Source organism: Callospermophilus lateralis, chromosome 2, assembly GCF_048772815.1.
Source record: "Callospermophilus lateralis isolate mCalLat2 chromosome 2, mCalLat2.hap1, whole genome shotgun sequence".
Taxonomy (NCBI): Eukaryota; Metazoa; Chordata; class Mammalia; order Rodentia; family Sciuridae; genus Callospermophilus; species Callospermophilus lateralis.
Window position 1 is genome coordinate 74,335,305 of NC_135306.1, and position 18,946 is coordinate 74,354,250.

At 38.3% G+C, this 18,946-nt stretch overlaps 1 protein-coding gene and 1 pseudogene across 3 annotated transcripts in view; both read left to right on the forward strand.

Annotated features, from left to right (window-relative positions):
* The window catches only part of Pcsk5 (proprotein convertase subtilisin/kexin type 5), a 429,480-nt gene that overhangs the window by 45,030 nt on the left and 365,504 nt on the right, over positions 1-18,946 (forward strand). The window lies entirely within an intron of this gene.
* Positions 3,858-12,138, forward strand: LOC143392085 (partitioning defective 3 homolog pseudogene; annotated as a pseudogene).

The following is an 18,946-nucleotide window of genomic DNA, read 5'->3' on the forward strand; positions in this document are numbered from 1 at the left end:
TAACAATCTCTTTTGTGGGAACTCACAGTGGTGTCCAGTAAAAAACAAAACAAAACAAAACAAAACAAAACAAAACAAAACAAAAAACCTACCTTAATCCCTTCAGAAGACAGCACCTGCAATAATACAATTATCTCCCAGTAGGCCCACCTCTTAAAGGTTCCTTTAACTCTTGACATTGCCATACTGAGGACCAAGCTTATAATACCTGAACTCCCAGGGACAAACCATTTTCAATCCATAGAACTATGTAAATTTCCATGAACCTATTTTACATTCCTTATTCCAAATTAACCTCTCTGAGAGTAGATAGCAAGTGTTGCTGTGGGTTGCTTTCTTGGGCAGATCTCCTTTTCTTTAACCTTGGGTATTGGTATGGTGGGTGATTTGTGTGCCAGAGAGGAGGCCCATTAGTGGGTTTGGACCATGTGAAATGGCTTCATGGAAAACACTGGTGATGTGAACCTGAAGTTACTTTTACTCCTACCTTCTCAAGACAGGGGAAGCAGATGAGTGAACTGCAGGGTTTATGTCCTACTAGAAAGATCCATGGCTTCCTTTTTTTTTTCCCCCTCAGTGAATTGCATGGCTAGTTTTCCCCTTTGCTTTTGTTTTTAGAGAGTTCCAAACCAGGAAATGTAAAAGTTAGCAGTGTTGTCAGAACAACACTCCTGATGCTAGAGAAAATGCTGTGGTGAGTTGGGGCATAAGAGCCCAGAGAACAAGAATAGCCTTATGCCCAAATGTCAGCATTATGTTATGATTAACATTTTGAATGACAGAGATTCACAGATTTCAAAGATAGCAGCAATAGGGCAATAATAACATGGTTTTGCAGAAAGTATTGGTACATTTTCAGCAGCCAAACCAGTAAGTTTTCCATCCTTCTTCACCATCTTTCTTTTGGATTGACCAACCGTTTCCCAAGAGGCCAACACTAAGTTTCAGAAACAATAGTCTGAGTTCACTTTCTCAAATCCTCTTATTAGTCTTTTCCTAAATCTTTGCCAGCTATAGATATTTCGGTCAAGGAGGGGATTAAATGTAGGACAACGTTTTGTAGAAGCTCTTTATATGCTTTTCAGATGCCCAGGCAAACATTGGGTCAGAGGGTGTGCAAGGGAGGTGATTTTTTTCCTTTCCTTTTATTCTCCTTACAAGAAGCAGAAAACTAAAATTCTGAATTCTTTATTAGAGTAGGACATATGCAGCTTTGTGAAAAGAAATACAAACTGCCATTAAGTTGGGCACCCATGTCCTATTTCTCTGTGGTTAATATTGTAAACTCAGCTTCTTCAGCTAGGGATAGGCTCCTTTTCCAGCTTCCTTCTTCCTAGGCCAGCTTGCCTCATCAAACGAGCATGCATAGCTGTGTGTACTTGTGAAAAAGCTGCTCCTGTAACATAGACTCCTTAGATGGTCTCATCTGTCCTATAGCCACTGCTGGCTTAGCCTCCATCATTTTTCTGAAAGGAATTTTTTCAGATCTTTTTGAAAAAAAATACAACAAAACAAAACTTTTCAAATCTGTTGTGAACATGTCCAATGACAGGGAGTTCACAACCAGACGGTGTCTTCATTACAACTTTTACACCAGCTATAAAATGCTAACAAGTCCATGAGTTGGCATTTATGAGTCTATGAAAATCCACCAGAATGCTTATTCTTCAGGAAGAAGCATTTCACCTATAGGTTGGAAAGCTGTGATGCAGTTAGGGTGACAAGATGGCCAACAGAGTAGTAGAGATGTGAAAAACTTTGTGGGTGCAGAGTTCAGTATGTTCTCCATACCTCCTTTCCTTTCTATCTTTTTTCCAGCTTTCTCAGATGTCTGGGACATGTAGGAACCAGAGGGTCTTTGGACCCTCAAATATATTTCTGTATTTGAAGAAATTTAACTTGCTAATTATAATCTGCTTGCCTGTAACTTCTACCCATTGGATCTATTTTTGCCTTCCAGAATTACATAAAATGGTAAATCAATTTCTGTACAATCTCTCTCTCCTTTTTTTTTTTTTCCCCCCACCGGGGATTGAACCTAGGGGTACTTAATGACTGAGCCACATCCCCAGCCCTTTTAATTTTTTACTTTTAGAGAGGATCTTGTCAATTTGCTGAGGGCCTTGCTAAGTGCTGAGGCTAGCTTTGGAACTGGTGATCCTCCTGCCTCAGTCTGTAGAGCTTTTGGGAACTCAGGTGTGTGCCACCATGCTTGGCCACAGTAACTCTTTAAATATTTGAAACCCTCTGCTTTTTCTCGTGGAGAAGAAATTGTCCCTTGGTAAGTGTGGCTCAGAATTAAGTTCAAGGTTTTATCTTGCAGACATGCTGCCCCTTTGCAACATTTGTATGTAAGTCATTTCCTCTGAAGAAAACTGAGCATTCAAGCATGACCAAGGGTCTGGGAAAAGGACAGGAAGGAGAAATGAAGTGATTGGAGGTCATTAGCAAGAGCAGATGAAAGAGACATGAAAGAAGAAAGGTAAATTGAAGTTCCTTACTAATCCAAGTTGGTGCCTATCATGCCCAGGCTTTGACTTTCACTTGCCTGGAGTTTCTCTTTTTTGTCTTAAAAGTGAAATAGGTGTGATGGAATCAGTGGAGGAGCAATTCCCTGTGCATCACAAAAAAGTTATACAAATCCAATTCTTGCCAGTCAAGTGCCATTTCCCCATGGATTCCCTTTATAATCTAGAATTAGACCCATGGAAGCCACCAGCACATTAGTTATCTCTTTTCTTAGACACAAACTCCTGGTGCATATAGAGTATGTAAATGTGCTGTTCACACAGATTGATTTACTAGAGTAAATTGGGAAGTAAAGAAACCTTATTTAGGTAGAAGTATGTAATTAGAAGCACCTGAGGGCAGCCTTTCCTGGCTCACATGCATAAATTGCAGCTACGCCTCTTTGTAAATAATATTCCACTTGTTTTGGTGCAGCTTTAACATTAGTTTCATCCCAAGTTCAAGTGCATCCAGTGCAGGCCACTGCTGTGTTTTCTTCTCCCCCAGTCCTACTCCGTCCAGCTGAGACTGCTGTGTGTTTTCTTTGGCTGGTTAATGTCCTGCTCTTTGGTTTTAAATGTGATAATGACTTAATGGTTTGACTTTTTTTGTGTGTGTGTGAAGTTCGGTTTTATAAGTGTAATATAACCTTCCTGGATTTGTGCTCATCCAGCTGTGTGAGGTAATCTGGGATGTGCTGAAGTCCATTGCTTTGCCCTTGTGCTTCCACGCAATGAGGAGTGGCTGTGCTGTCTGGGACAGGTACCCCCAGCTTCGTGTTGTTGTTTAGGATACAATCATAACTAGGATCATTTCATATTTTCTTTGTCCTTGCACCAGTGAATGAAAGTAATTAGCAAATATCTTGAGAATGTTTTTGTAATCGGTGTAGCCTTGGTTCTGATGTTGAGCTGAGCCCACCATGGATGTGATGGTCAGGAAGCATTTTGAGGACCTCTCTTGTTCCAAGCTATCTTTTATATGGATTTTTTTTAAAATCACCTGTGAAATACTACAATTCTAATAAATCCAGTCTTTTTTTTTTTTCCCTTCCAGTACCAGAATTAAACCCAAAGGTGCTCTACCACTGAGTTATAACCTCAGCCCTTTTTATTTTTTTTATTTTGGGACAAGATCTCATTAAGTTGTTGAAGTTGGCTTCAAATTTGTGATCCTTATGCCTGAGCCTCCCAAGTCACTGAGATTACAGAAGTATGCCATCCCTGGTCTGTCTTTGATTTTTTCCATAGCATTTATGAATCTTTGAAAATCCCACCAGAATGCTCATTCTTCAGGAAGAAGCATTTCAGCTATGGATTTGCAAGCTGTGATGCATTTAGAGTGCCAACATGGCCGGTAGAGTAGGAGAGACGGAGGAGAGTTCATTGTGCAGGGTTCACTGTGTTCTCCAGCTCCCTTCCTTTCTGAGTTGTTTCTAGCTTTCCCAGATGTCTGGGACAGTCAGACACTAGGGGGTCAGATTGTACACTGCTGGGGTAGCTCATGGGAAAGTTTAGATCACAGCCCAAGCCCAAATTTCTGGTAGACAAGAATGAATTTTAAAAAAGAAAATTCTCATATACTCTGGCAAAGCTGCTAAATCCTTATTAGAGAGAATTTGGCAATGCTTCATTTGAAAGGTCATAAACCCACATGCTTACAGTGAGAGTGCAGGTGACAAGAATGAGGGGGAAGGTCATGGAGCACAGTGAAGGGCTGCTCTTACTGCACCTAAGGAGCACCTGCTGCTCAGCTGCAGCCCAGTGTCCTCAGGTTGGACAACTGGCTCAGTGCTGCCGGTTCAAAAGAACCTGCAAGTCTCAGTTTTTAGGTAACATTTCCCCGTGTTAAATGTTGGAAGCAAATTCAAAAGTTTTAAAAATATTCGTGTGTACCAAAGAAAAACATTGGCGGGCATCCGACTTTGTGATCCACTGGGTCGGCTGTGTTGGAAGGAAAAAGAGTCAAGTATGAAAGAGGGGTCTTAGCACTCTCGTGATTGTGCCTTGGTCTGATATGTCTTAAGCAGTTCAAAGCCTCAGGTATCTGTCCGAGGTATCGGGACACAAGGTTTTAGTTCTGTCAACTGTGCTTCACTGTGGGGTCCAAATGTGATTTCTCTTCTGTGTCTTCGTCTCCAATTTGAAGTCTGAGTTTCTTTTAGGCATGAACATAACAGGCGCAGGTCTTTCAAGGCTACTTGGGCTGAAGAGCTCATTCTTGTTTCTCTTTGAGATTTACCTAGTTTCCTACTGACACCTATTATTGCCCCAGAGAAAGTTTTAATAGACTTGTTGAAGAAAAATAGATAAGTCAAAGAAGAAAACAAGTGGACAATAAAAGCTGTGGTCATAAAAATAGGATGAAGGGTAGAAGGAAGGAGGTAGATTAAGGATTTTACATAATCATGTTAGCTACTTGTTGAAAGGTACGAACTGCAAAAATCTTTGTTAATTGCTTAGGTGTTAGAGTCTAAAATCATAGGTGTTGAATCTAGAAAATGCATAGTAATAAGAGAGTCTAATACCTAGGTTGGTGTTAAAAAGAGAATTTTGAGCCTATTTGTTCGGTTGAAATCTTGGGTAAAGTAGGATAAAATAAGTAAGCAAACTTAGGGAATAAATGGAAACAGCAAACAAGCAAAAACTCAGCAACAACAATAAAAAAAAAAAAAAAAAAAAACAAGATGTTGGGCTGTAGCTCAGTGGCAAAGTGCTTGCCTAGCATGCATAAGGCACTAGATTCGATCCTCAGCACCACATAACAATTAACAAATAAAAAAAAAAGCTTTCTGTCCTTCTACAACTATAAAAAAACCAAAAACAAACAAACAAAAAAAACAAACCAAAGCCATTTTAATCCTCTGATTCTGAAGAGAAATCATTCCCACTCATATATTTATATTAATGAATGCAAAAGTAGATAAGAAATCCAATGAAAATATCACCTTTGAAAAGACCCAATTCTTTAATAAGTATTTATGAATTTTGTTTCTAGGTACAGTTCTTCCAAATGTCAAACAATTCTTACAATACAAAAGAGACAATATGATGTGGCAGAAAAAATCTTTGTATCCATCCTCTCCACTCCCAGTATTTCTCTATTCATCAGATCTCCCATTTGAAGACTCAGCATTGTTCAGGCATATACTTGAAGAAGTATATGGTATAATAGAATAAAATGAGTTCTGCATGTAAGAAAAGGAAAAAGTAAAAGTTAAATTCTTGTAACAAAACAAGTTGCCATTAAAATAATGATATAAATCTACATGTATGAAAAATAAAAGAGCTCAAAAAGAATATGTAAATTTATCTTTAAAAAAGCATTTACATACAGCATGTAACATGTGTTTTGTGTTTAAACATGTATTTTGTATTTAAACATAAAGGACCTATGTATATGTGACTTTAGTTTTATGCATGAAAGGATTGGAAGGATACATAAGCACATAAAATAACTTAACCTTTCTATACTATATAATTTTTAAAAAATGATTTATAGTGAAATTGCTTTTATTAACACCAGTAATGCTCTGATATTTCAAAGCTAATAAATACATTTCAGTACTCATCTGACTTTACCTTTTAGCTGACATCATAGTTGATCCTTCGCTCATTCTTGAAAAACTTGACTCAGTTTATTGTGACCACATTTCCTGTATTTTATTTCTGCTTCTCATCCTGTACCTACAAGATCTGCATAGTTTGATGTGGGGAGTGAAAGAGAAGGAGACAATCAGCAATGATTGCTCGGTTTTTGTGTTGAGTAACTAGAGTAATCATGATGGCATTTACTAGAAAGGAAAAGGTCTGGGGGCTGTGATGATGGATAGAAATTTGTTGATGGGTGTCTTTGTTGATGGAACTTCCTCTACTTCATATGTAAAGTTTGGGCTTAGTCATCCCTATGAATGAGAATTTCATTCATTGTTTTTATGCTGATGTCCTTGTTTCGGATTTGTAGGTCTTTCTTTTACCTTCCTGATATCCTAAACTAAATATTTAATAAGCACCTAAAACATAAGGTGGCATATGGGAACTTGTAATTCCTATCCATCACCAGAGCCCCACACATTTTCCTTTCTAATAACTGGTACCCTGTCTAATCTAATTTCTTGAAACAAAAAATGAGCAATTGTTCCTGATCCTCTTCTCTTTGAACCATTCAGAGACACTATTGCTCTGCCACTAAAATTTATTTTGAAACTGTGTATCTGTGGAGTTTCCTCTCCTGCACTGCCACCATCCTGCTTAATGCCACCATCATCCTTGACCTGGACCTTAGCTGTTGTCCTTCACTCCTATTCTTGTTCTTATAGTAATTTTCCACAAGAAAGCAAGCTTCCAGAGATATAAAAGATCAGGTCTTTCAATGACTTTCTGTTGACCTTGGAATAACATCTAGCTTTTTCCTCATGATCTTCAATGCCATCTGAGTCAGGTTTCTTCCTTCCTCCCTGAGCTGGTTTTTGAAACACTTCCTTTTTTGCTCATCACAGTCAGCCACTTCTTTGTCTCTCTCCAATACACTAAGCTCTTTCTCTTGTTCCCTTTGCCTGGAATATGCTCCCTTTGGTCTTTGCTGGATGGACGTCTTCTCATTCTTCATGTATCAAAGCCTGTGTTACATCGTCTGGGTGACCTTCCTCAATAACTCTTGCTAAAGTAGATCATTAATCTCACCTGCCCATTTGCTGTCTGGTTTCAACATATTTTAGAACCTACCTGAATCCAAAAACATATAGTTACTTTGTTCTCTTGTTGATGGTTTTGTCTTTCCAATGTGACACTCTGTGGGGGGTCAGGAGCCTCAGGTATTTTATTAACTGTGGTATTCCCATGCCCTGGAACAATGTGTAGCACATGGAAGAGCTTCAGTAGAAGAATGAATGAATGAGTGATTCTTAAAATCAATTTTTAAAGGAAGATAAGTGATGGAGGCAATAAATAAAGCTAGGAGCCATAATTTTGTCTTAATTCCTCTAAAACTTAAATCATATTATAATGACATACACAGGACTGTCTCATTTGAAGTGTGGAATCAGAGCAGTCACTTGGAGAGACATTGTGTTATAAAGTGAAGTCTGCATTGGCTAGATTTAGGACATTTAGATTTTGGTGTCTGCTTTACTACCCGCTCAGAGTTGCCATTAGTGTGTCACTCCTCATTGGGCTTACTTCACTTGTAACATCAAGGAGCAGTTGAGCTATTTTCTAATGTTCATTCTGATCCATTAATTACCATCTTGAATCACTGAGTGTCACTTGTGATTTTTATTATCTGTCCACATTGCCATTAAATGTGAATTTTTCCATACTCTCTATTCTAATTACTTTCCAAATATCCTCTGTCTACTTTGGTCCTGAATATTTAGAATATTTGTTATCACATACTGCTCCCTCTTGTAGAATGGGGACTGTTTTACTGTGTTACTGTTTCACATAAAAGAGCTGATGTTGCAGTTAGACTTGAGATGAACCTGGTTTATCTTGAGCCAGTCTTACCTATGCACATACTTAATGAGGAACAAGTTACATTGCTTGCTGTTGCAGTACATGTTTCTCATTGATTCCAGAGTATGATAATGAGAACAGTAATTGAGTGTTATTGCTGATATTCCTGAAGTTCCAGAAGAAAGCAGTTCTGAATTGTAAAACATTGTACTTAATAGAGGTCTTTCTAAGGCATTAAGTACTTTGTGTGTTTTTTGGAGAAATTGAATACTTCCTTAAACACAGAACAAATTTTAGGAAGATTGGCCATGGAAATTAAAAATTAGAAATATGTTAGGAGGAGAGTGGTGGGTGGAATCAGGACAGGAAATAGAAGAGGCAAAAAGTAAAATCACATAGAAATGAGGGTGGATTTAGTAATAAAAATTGTTGATTGGTATGAAGGTTCTTCTTTTAATCTATTGGAAATCTAAGTAAGCATCCTCATACATGGTGGTCAAGCTCAGGTTGCCAGTCCAAAGGGGAAGGAAAAAGGAAGTGAGGAAGACCCTGAAGCACAAGCAGATGAGAAACAGGACTGTGTCTTCAGGACAAGCTTGCTGGGCCCAGCTCAAAAGCAGCTCTTGGAATGTGCCAGTAATGTCCCTTAGGATGCGGACATGCTCCTCGGATGTATTCCTTGGATCAGTGGGATTATTTTCTTTAACCTGTCTGTGCACAAAGAGAAAAGGACATAGGTGGAGACTTATTAGAAGGTCAGGAAAAATGGGCTCATTCCTTTACACAGAGAAAGCTGAAGTCTCCCAGGAGTGAGGCAGCAGGAGAAGCAGATCCAGAGTTCAGCCAGCCATTCATTCATTGGCTTTCTCCACGAGAGCTTGTTATGTAAAAGTCATAACAGACATCAGCAGACCCAGTCAGAGCCCACATAGACCCTCCCATCTAGTCAAACCTAAAGTCAAGGACTGAAACCAAACAAAGAAAGAAACAAACAAACAAATGCTAGTTTTCAGCGTTATTTTCTGTATCAATATGCAGTGCTACCAACACTGTTGAGACTCGATTCCAGCAATTAATTAAAGAAAACTAACACATCTCTCAAATTTTATGTACCAGAGAAAATAACAACTTTTTAGTATATCTTAAAAATGGCACGGGACAAAGGCTGGGGTTGTGGCTCAGTGGTAGAGCACTTTCCTAGCTTGTGTGAGGCACTGGGTTCAATCCTCAGCACCACGTATAAAATAAATAATAAAGAAAAAAATAAATAATAAAGGTACATCAACAACTAAAAATATTTTTAAAAAATGACATGGAACATAATTATAATCAAATACTTGTCTTTTATCTTAAATTCAAGTTTAACTCAGTGTGTTAGTCATCTTTTTGTCACTATGATCAAAATACCCAACAAGACCAACTTAGAGGAGGAAGAGTTTATTTTGGGCTCACAGTTTCAGAAGTTCAGTTGATGGTCTGCCAACTCCATTACTTTGGGCCCAAAGTGAGGTAGAGCATCATGGTAGAAGGGCAAGGCAACAGAGCACTGCTCTGCCCATGACAGCCAGGATGCAGAGAGAGGAAAGGGAATAGCCTTAGAAAGAACATGCCCCCAGTGACCCACCCCCTCCACACCCCACCTGCTTACCATTCAGTTAGTCCATTCAAGCTAGAATTCACTGATTAGGTCACAGGTCTCGTAATCTAATCATATCATCTCTAATCATTTCACTTCTGAATATCCCTGCATTGACAGGAGCTTTTGGGAGACACCTCATATTGAAACGTTACCACTCAGCATCCTGTCTTATTATTTGGTAAATCTGGCAACCCCAGTTTACATCTAAATACTTTTGACACTATAATTAGGAAAAGTACATCAATATTGAAACCACGGAACAAACAGTGAAACACAGCTAAAGGGTAAGGACCGGCCAAATTTCTGTATCCCATGACAACAATAGCTTAGTAGATTTTCCCTGTTCTCAGCGTCCCAAAATATATCTGGAAAGTGTCATCACTATAAAGGAACATGCATGAAGTAACCATCATTTATCTTGCCGTGGATTTATGTTGGGGTTTCTAATTTATAATAGCATTCATAATATAGCAATTAATGTCCCTATCCATGATGATTATTTCTTTGTTGCTTAGTAGAAAGACAGACTCATTTGGTACCTTGTTAGGACATTTAAAAACTGTTCTTGTATACACCTGATTCTTAAAACTCTTTAGTACAGTGATGTGTGCGTGCGTGCGTGCGTGCGTGTGTGTGTGTGTGTGTGTTGGGATGGAGGGAGGATTGCTACAACTAACTTTTTGGGAGTTGCCACAGCAAAGGCATTTTAGGTGAATGCATCTACTTATTAGCCTTCTGATCCGCTGTCATCTTTCAGACCGTATGATCCTAGGTGAATCAACCATTTGAAGTCTTGTAGACTTTGGAGATTTTTAAGGCCATGGAGTTGTAGCACTGTTGTTCCTTCAGAGGAGAAAGTTCAAACTCCCGAGGCACAAGTCCTAACCAGTTGTTAGTATTAACTGATAGGATCTGGGTCAGGAGTCCAGCCTTGCACCAAACCCAAGATTGCTGAACTACCCTGAGAGGGCAAAGGCTCTGCATGCACACCTGGGTGAAGATAACAAGATGAATCACCAGTACATGAAGCCGGCTGTTTCCAATTTCAAAACTCAATAACTCTGACTTTGGGAGACATTGGGATTACATCATTGGAAATAAACTTAGCAATAGTTGCCCCCAGTGGACCAGGTTCAGTGCCTGTATGGTGAGTTAATATAGCAACAGAAAATCTTAAGAGCATTTGAAAGAGTTGATTTTCTCATGTGGTCAGTGGATAAGGAGAGTCCACGTTCATTCTCATACATCTAATTCAAGTTTGTAGTTGAAAAAAACCTGTGAAAAGATCCACACAATTCTGTACTCATGCTGAAATTCCTGAGCTGCAAAGCTGAATGTAACATGACTACAAAGGGATAGTCATCTGACAAATACCACACAGCTTTTTAAGAGTTAATGGGCGCTCTGCTTCCTGATCATTATATGAGCGGGTTCCCTCTGCCACACTCTCCTGCCATGATGTCCTGCCTCACCTCCAGCCCCAGGAAATGCAGCCTGCTATCTATGGATTGAGACCTCTGAAACCCACCAGGATGGGATGGAAGACAACAGCAGCATGTGGAACCCGTTAGACATGCTGACACTGGTTTGGAGAATATACCCAGCTTTTCTTTGGATGATATGGTAAATCTCATACAAGTCCCCAATGATAGAGGGACTCTGGGAATCCATGCAGTGCCTTTTAGTCCTCGAGGTGGCAAAACTCTGGGGTTATTAGTAAAACGATTGGAGAAAGGTGGTAAAGCTGAACAAGAAAACCTTTTTCATGAGAATGATTGCATTGTCAGAATTAATGACAGCGACTTTCAGAATAGAAGATTTGAACAAGCACGACAGACATGTTTCGCCAAGCCATGATTACATCTGTCGTTTGGTTCCATGTGGTTCCTGCAGCAAATAAAGAGCAGTATGAACAACTATCCCAAAGTGAAAACAATTACTATTCAAGCCACTACAGCCCCGACAGCCAGTATTTTGATAAAAGGTGTGTAAACAGTGCTGGGCTCTGTTTACTGAGCCACTCAAACCGAGCCACCCACCCGAGCAGACAGAAGCTTCCCCAGGACCACCTCATAGTGCACACACTCCTCTGCAATACCACCGTCAGTCCCAGCTCTGGCCCCACAGAATGTGTTCAAATGCAAGTAGTAGTTATAACACCAAAAAAGTAGGCAAGAGGTTCAATATCCTGCTGAAGAAAGGTACAGAGGGTTTGGGATTCAACATCACTTCACAAGATGTAACAATAGGTGATTCAGCTCCAATTTATGTGAAAAACATCCTCCCCAGAAGGGCTGCCATTCAAGATGGTAGACTGAAGGCAAGAGATAGACTCATAGAGGTAAATGGAGTAGACTCAGTAGGCGAATCCCAAGAGGAAGTTGTTTCCCTGTTAAGAAGCACCCAGATGAAGGGACCATGGGCCTTCTGGTCTTTTGCCAGGAAGATGCCTTTCACCCAAGGGAACCAGTGTGTAAATTTAGAGCAGAAAAAAGATTCCTGATGTACCTGAGCCAGGGATCTGGGTTAGCTACCTGATGGCAAATGTTTATGGAGACAGTGTCTAAAGAATTTCTTTGTTTTTACTTTTTTCTACCCTAAATCAACATAAGCATTGTTTTCTTCACTACTCTGACTTGGAAATGGATATCTACAATAATGAACATTGGGATATAAAACGGATTTTACAGGTATTTTCTAGGACATCAAATATTTATCATTATTCATAATTTATCATTATGAACCAGTTGAATAAAAACATCAGGGATCTCATAATTGTCACTCTAAAGGCTGTCATCAATGCTTGTCATCATCTTCTCTGCACATGACAAAATTTCATATTTCAGACCTTTTTTAGTAGATGTAGCTTAGTCAAATGTAGATGGTTGCATACTGTTATATGAAAAGGAGTTTCTTGAAAAAAATATTGAAAATAAGAAGACCTAAGTGGCAATAAGTCCCATGGCTGTTAATGACCAATAAAGATCACATTGTTTGGAATGACATAAATGAAATGAAATCATTTGTTTGGAACATATCTGGTTTACTTTTTCTGCTTACATCATAAGTTCAACTATTAGACAGGAACATTTACATGGTGTTGGTGTGAATTAAATTCACACATTAAATTTACATAGTTCTGAATGTTTTTCTGCAAAAAGTGCTATGTTTCAATTATATATAAAAATGACATAATTAGAGGGCTGGGGATGTGGCTCAAGTGGTAGCGCACTCGCCTGGCATGCGTGTGGCCCGGGTTCGATCCTCAGCACCACATACAAACAAAGATGTTGTGCCCACCAATAACTAAAAAATAAATATTGAAATTCTCTCTCTAAAAAAAAAAATGACATAATTAGAGAAATCACCTTTTTGTATGGTGAGAAAATTGCTTTATTTCAAACAAGTGGTATTTTAAATGTTTCAAAACAGTTTGTACCTGAGTTATGTTAGACTATTTGACATCTTTTTCAGCTAGCTTGTTATTTGTAACAATTAGTCTGTATAAATTTGAATGGCAAGGTTTTAAGGTACAGTTCCAAATTGATCAGATAGACCTAATTCTCTTAAGTTATTATATTGATAAAAGGGCCATACTTCAAATATGGATGTATCATGTTTGATAAAATTTTTCTTTGCTTATCAATAAATATTTTTGTTTTCCATATAAAAAAGAGTCAATCATGTTTTTGTTAAATCCTTTATGTTATGTATGTATTTTACTTCTTTAGAACTCACTTTTTCCTCAACATTTTAATGTCACAATTTTTGAACATCTAGCAAAGTTTTGAAAGAGTTTAAAGCTAATACCAATGTATTTAATTGCCTAGGTTTCTTTATTGCATAGCTATGCATCTATGCATTTGTATCCACCCATGAATCCATTTAATTTCTTGATGCATTTCAAAATACATTGAAAATATTAGTCCATTTTCTGATCAGGCATGATCCTTAACCACTGTTCAATTTTTATTTACAGTTTTCTCTTTTTTATATAATGTTTACATGCCTCGAGATTCCCACTCTTAAAAAAGTATCTTTTGAGTTTTGACAAAAGTGTTTCTTTTTTTTATACATATATATACTAAACTAATATATATTTATATATTAGTTCTAATCAGTTATACATGAATATATATATATATATATATATATATATATATATATATATATATATATATTAGTTCTAATCAGTTATACATGACAGTAGAAAGTTCTTGGATTCATGATGTGGTTGTTACCATAACCATAAAAAAATACCCTCCGTCCCTTTCTATATAGTTGTTTCCACCCAGTGACAATCCCTGTTTTGATTTTTGTCTACCATCTGGTAATAGATTCAGGAATGGTATATTTAAAAAAATTGAAGTAGGTTCAATTTATGGACAATAAAACTTACTCTGATATAATTCCATTGAATTTTGACACATGTATACAGTTGTGTGAACGCTACCACAATGAAGATGAAGAAAAATTCCCTCACTCCCTAAAATTTGTCTTGGCTTCCTTCTTCACCCCCAGCCTTAAGCAATGTCTGATCTACTTTTTGTTCCTTTAGTTGTTACTTTTCTAGAATGGCATATGAATGGAATCATATGTCTATAGTCTGAGAGTCTGGATTCTTTAATTTGTCATAATAGATTTGAGATTTCGACCATAAGGTTGTTTGTGGAAAGGTTTTATTTTTTATTTATTTATTTTTTCTGAGTAGTGTTCTATTATATGGATATACCACAGTTTATCTGCTCAGTAGTTGAAAGACATTTGGGTTATTTTCCAGTTTTTGGTGATTATGAATACAGCCACTATGAACTGAATGACATTTGGTTTTTAATCTTTCATAAGATGGATTTGCACATCCGCTTTTTGCTGATTACTTGTAGGTTTTCAGATCTATCTATCTACTCAGACAAGATAGATGCATGATATGATGGCGGGGGTATGGGGGTGTTTGACTAGTGGCATGAATTCTGTGATAGAGAAAATCACTCAGCTGTTTCATTCCATGAAATCTGCAGTTTGTAAAACCAGGTTGACATTGTGTATTATATTACATATTGTATTTAGACTTTGGGAACCTGAAAAAATATCATTAACTGCTAGAATTTCATAGTCTAAAATGTTCATCTCATGGGTGATTGATGTTTTTCAAGTGGGCTTGGAATATTTTTCTTTCCTGGGAAGGACAGATATTTTAACTTTCCAGTCTCACCTCCAAAACAAGTATGCATAATAATGTATCTTTGTTGTCTATGTCCCAGGGGTAGAGATTTGATGGTAAGGACGCAAAAAAAGTTAATGCGGGAGAGGGCTCTTCTGGGGATAGGGTTCTAGGGTATAGTAGCTACCACCAATAAATATTTCATTGTGTTGCTATGTGGCACTGGTTACACCAGGTCGGGTTACTTCACAGTAAGTCAGGTTGATGCAGTTCCGTTAAATGAGGGAGTGAATTTCATCATCAGATTGTGGTTTTGTTTTGGCCACCGATCCGATGCCAAATGTGAAAAGCTGTTGACAGTTACCTACTGGAAAGAACCTTGCCTGTCTCTTCTTGCTTCTTGCATTTTCTGTGAAAGCAGAAACAGTTTGATAGTTTTTATTACTTTGTGTGTGTGCTCATGCATTCATGTGTATGTGTGCATTCATCATGTTGTTGGAGATAAGTTATTTGCTGTATTTATTTTCTCAATTGTTCAACAGAAATGTATTAAGCATCTATCATATCTCCACACTTTTGAAGCCTTAAGTCAGAATAATCAGAACTTAGCAAAAGAAAAAGGGTTGATATGTGGTTTTGTCACTACTCTAAGCGTTAAGAGTAGAGATGAAATTTTTAGCTCTGGGTATCAGTGAGGTCCTTGCTACAGGTCAGCATCCCTCCCCTCTTATTCCTTAGAACAGTAATTTGTACTTTGAACTAAGTGAGGGTGAAAAAGGTGTTACAGAAACCTTTGTATTTAGTGTTCATACTGGAAGGTGTTAAACTGACCAACTCCAAGTAGGAATAAAAGGTCACGGTAGGCCATCTGAATAGGATAATAAACGGTAATTGTGTGGCAAAATAGTACATGGGAATATAGAAAACCGAATGGTTTTGCAAACTTGCCAGGCGCTTCATTGGCAGAACAGGCCTCTTTTTTCCCCCATGTAGAGCTGGCACAGGGCTCCTGAGATTATCATCAGGGAAGCATTTTTCTTTCTAGGACTACTGTTCCGATTAAGTGCATCAGTCACTTTCGTGCTCAAATAACATCAATAATCTGCCTCGGTGTTTGTAAACCTTAATGCTGCTCATGAATTTATAAGCATCCGCATTGGTTAATGACCATCCTGGGAACGAGAGGAAGTGCATCCTTGACTCTCTCCCTCTCCCACTCCTGGTGTTACAGTAAATGGATGGAGCACCCAGCAAAACACTGAGGTTCTTTATCCTTATTATACTGATAGCTTGTTACGAAGTTATTAAGTTACAGTATTTTGGCTTCTTTCAAGATCAAATTTACTCATAATTGGAGCTGTTACAATGGCAATTTGTTAGACTGGAAATGCGTGGCTCTCCAGAACGTCACTATTAAGGAGAGTGAAGTGGGAGTTTGGCTGCACTGATCAAACGAATTTAGACCTCAGGAAAATGGAAGGGGAATACTGGCATATCCCACGGAAGCTTTCAGCAGACAAACTGAGCCAGTGCACTGAGAATGTGGTCTGAAGACCTGTCATTTTCATTTGCTCTAGGACTTTTCCAGAGGAGACCAGGTCTGTGCAGAGGAGGCTAGGGAAAAAGGGACAATATGAGAAAGTACAGTAAAATTTAAGTTTGTAATGGTTGCTTCCACATCCCTCTGAAATACTGTTTGCCCATTCATTCTATCTGAACCATGAAACATACTTCTTTTTCTATTTAAAATAAACACATCCCTTTAAAAATGATTTGGAAATGTTGTACATTCTACATTGAAGACTGACTGCATCCTAACAAAAATTACTATGGTTCCTAGAAATTCAAAACTACATAACTTGAAGGGAAATCATGTATTGATCAAGCATCTAGAATATGCTAAACCACCTTGCTGTTCTTCAAAAACATTCGGTTATTGAATGCTCTTGACAAAGTTTTGAGGAAAGCATGCTTCTTGACAGGAAACTGAGAAGAACAATTAGAACACCCAGCACCCTTGCTGTGTTCAATACAGAGTACTATCTGCTACATTTGTTTTTCTTCTTTCTGACTATGTGTCAGGCCCTGTCATAAGGGCTTATATATACCAACTCTGTGTATCTCCGTCTTATTTTTTCTTCATTATTGTTCCCCCAAGGAGAAAAATTTAATTTAATTTAAATGAACTAAGTGAACTTGAATTTGAATTAAATTGTATCTATCCATAATGAGAGAAACTAAGTACCAAGGAATAAGTTTCCATCAGGCTTGGGTGAGCTGTAAGCCTCCTCAATAATTCTGTTGTGCAAGATTTTCTCACCCTCCCAAGGTGCCATCACCCCTGTTTGGGACACATTCATTAGCTCCTATCATTTGATACTCTTGACAACGCTAAGAGTTAGGTACCAGTAAGAGCCTCCCATTACCAAGATGAAAAACAAAGGTCCTGAGAGGTTCAGTACCTTTCTCAAGGTGTAGTTGGTAAGTAGTGAAAGCTGCCTGGCCCTGCCCTCTTAACCACTATCCTACACTGCCTCTCATTCTTCAGTTATTGATACTGGCAGATGCCTATTGCAAACACATTTTATATTCAGAATGGTCATCTTTGATAGCAATATGGTGGAGTCTGTCCAAGTTGTCCTGTCTGTTACTTCCTGGTTAACCAACGTTTGGATTTTGGCTGGGACATACTTTGTAATTCTCAGCTCTAGCAGCATGTACTCTGACTCAGCCCCATACTGTTATTGAGAATATTAACTAACGTAATCCTCTTGATAACCTATGAAGAGAGTTGGCATTATTACCCTCATTTCATAGATAAATCAGGGCCGTGCTGGGAAGGTAGAAACCTACCCCAGGCCATAGAACAAGAAAGCTGCTGGATTAGGCAAGCAATTCTGATTGGTTATATTTCAAAGCTCACGCAAGCCCTTGGTCACTTCCCAGATAATCTCCCTTGGCAACCTCTGGGTGGATTTCAAACATCTCATCCCACATTAAAGATATATTAGTATCATGCAAAATTTTTTTGAAATAATTATAGGTTCAAGGGCAAAATAAGGTGATATAAACTTACTTTCTTGGAAACCTATCAGATTTTTATAGAAAGAATTGTGCATAATTTAAAGATATAAACCACATAGAGATATTGGAATGCTGGCTAGAGAATACTTTTTCCTGAAAAATGATGAATAAGGAAGATAGGTGGCTGGCGGTGTATATAGCTAAGTGGTAGAGTCATTGCCTAGGATGTGCAAGACCCTGGGTTCAATATGCAGCACTGCAAAAAAAAAAAAAAAAAAAAAAAAAAAAAAAAAAAAAAAAAAAAAAAAAAAAAAAAGAAAGAAAAAAGGAACACAAAATAGCTTAGTTTACCAATAGGTTGTTTTTTCTTCTCTGCCTCTTTCTGAAGTTGTCTCCTTTCCTCTATTTTTACCTCTTTGTTCTTATTATTCTCCTATTCTCTATCTCAGCACTTTTCAGACTGGTGCTCAAAGGCTTAATTTACAAGTTATGAAAGACCAGTAATAGCTTAAAGTATAATTTTTCCCCCGAGTATTTGCAATTTGGCAGAAAACAAAACTTAGGAGATAAAATATCAAGGATGACATTTTAGGCCTGAGGTGGGGAAATTCATGGGAGGACCCTGTGAGTGTGTGAGTGTGTGTGTGTGGTGGGAGGGAGATTTAGCCTCTGCAGGCCTCTTGTTTAGGTTATAAGTAAAATTAGTCAATGATGGTGTCATGGATTTGTTATATTTGAAGGGAAAGTGAGAAAGTGAGGGATGAGAACCAGGCAGAGATCCACACAAAGGGTTTTTTTTTTTTTTGGCAAAGCTGACAAATAAAGTCCATCCCTCTATAGAGAGGAGAGAGGCCCCAGATGTTCAGTTGCTCAGATTTTGTGAGATAGGGGTTTGGAGTTGTCCTTGTGGTTCTGTGGGATAGGCTGGGGATGCTTGCGTCAGAACTAGGCGGGTGGGGAATAGCATGGGATTGGCTTAGGTTGATGGTACCATGGAGCTTTCCAGAGCAAAGGGGTCATGTTCTTCTGGGATTGGCTTAGGGTTATGGTATCACTACCATGGGGTAGGTCACTCATGGGGGTGGGGGGAGTTTGGGTAAGAGGAAGTACATCTTACCTCATAAGATGGAGGTTCACATTTAAGATGGCTGTTCAAATATT